Here is a 1,627-nt window from a genome sequence, read left to right as displayed (position 1 = left end):
CAGGACGATATAGTATTTCAGTAATTCCTGCTTATATATATATATACAAGGTCTGCAACCTATTTCTAAATTTCTGCTCTAAAAGGAAGTACCGAGAAATGTTTTGTTTCAACTCAGCAAGGAAGTACCGAGAATTTTTTCGTTTCCAAATGTAATCGCATATAAACCGTATTATGCACCTGACAGTCAGTACTTAAAATCTACAGATTGGTCGGATATGCCTGTGAATCTGAGGCATGCTGCTGACGTTTACCTAAGTTATTGCTCTTACAACTTGAGTTAATCGTTTTCTTTGGGGAGCAACTTTGAGGAAAACGAGCATTCTCTGAAATTAGGCAGTAGACACTAAATTAGTCCAAGATCATGCAGCTGAGGAAACCGTGTTATATTTTTAACATTCGGTAAATTTTCGAGAAAAAAAAATGATAAAAACCTTCGGCACTGTGGCGTCTCTTTCGGTTGCGTTCATGCAGTGTCTGAAATATTTTATGCACTTTAGAAAAGTCTGTTGCACCCAAGAATTCAGTGAATGCTAACAATAGGTCTGTCCTAACTTAAGTATAATCGTCTGGAGTTAGTAAAAAAAAAAATGGGAAGAGTTTTTATAATGGAAAGTTTAAAATCGGTTTCACGTTATCTCATGTATTTGCTGTAATAATTTCTCTGGTGCTGTAGTGGCACACACACACACACACACACACACACACACACGAGTGGAATTGATTTACACACGCCAGTAACAACACTGAACTCCATATGGGCTCAGTTTCTAGTACTCTCACCCAAGTTTTGCATACGCGAGTGGCAGTGGGAAAAACAGTACCAACACACACACACACACACACACACACACACACACACACACACATGCTTTCAGTTTACTACTCCGTAGACTTTACCAGTTTCTCCTTCCTGTAATCTTACGGCGCCTTAATCACTGCCCTATTTTTCCTCCCAAACGATTTTATTTAGCGTGGGGTAGACTTGAACTGAAGGAGGGTTTTATTCGGCGTTAATTTAAAACCGGCCTTTATTACCAACAATAAACGAATGACATTGATTTACGGAAGTTCTTAACCCCCTCACTTCGGTGACTTTTCTAGTTTTTTTTCCTTTCGTTCTTCTTCCTTTTCGTCTTTTTCTTCGTTTTCTTTATATTACTATGTGTTCTTTTTTCTCACCTTTGTGTTGTTATTTTTTTCTTCTTTTTCTACTACTACTACTGCTGCTGCTGCTGCTGCTGCTACTGCTGCTGCTGCTCTTCTTCTTTTTCATCTTTTGCCATTCCAGGCGATTATATTCACCACGAGGCAGGGGTTAGAACTGGAGGTTAGAAATAGCTTTAATATAATTCCCTTAGTACCACAGCTGAGTAAAATCGTCTGATCCGATTTAAGATAGTAATACGTCATCATAATGAAGTGGCCAATCCTTTATTATTATTAGCTATCTTTTCAAGGCTGCACATAATCGACTAGCATTGAGAATATAAATAAATCTCTTTCTAATTCTCTTTAATAATTCTCTCTCTGATAATTCTCTTTCTAATCAGAGTGGTTGGAAACAGCGTTCATTAACCCCTTTAATTACTAGGCACCCGCAGAAATAACAGAGCAAGATCCGACAG

This window comes from Coenobita brevimanus, chromosome 50 (genome assembly GCF_032717465.1).
Source record: "Coenobita brevimanus isolate Jiangsu-jjx chromosome 50, ASM3271746v2, whole genome shotgun sequence".
NCBI lineage: Eukaryota > Metazoa > Arthropoda > Malacostraca > Decapoda > Coenobitidae > Coenobita > Coenobita brevimanus.
Note: the sequence above shows the minus strand (reverse complement) of the source record.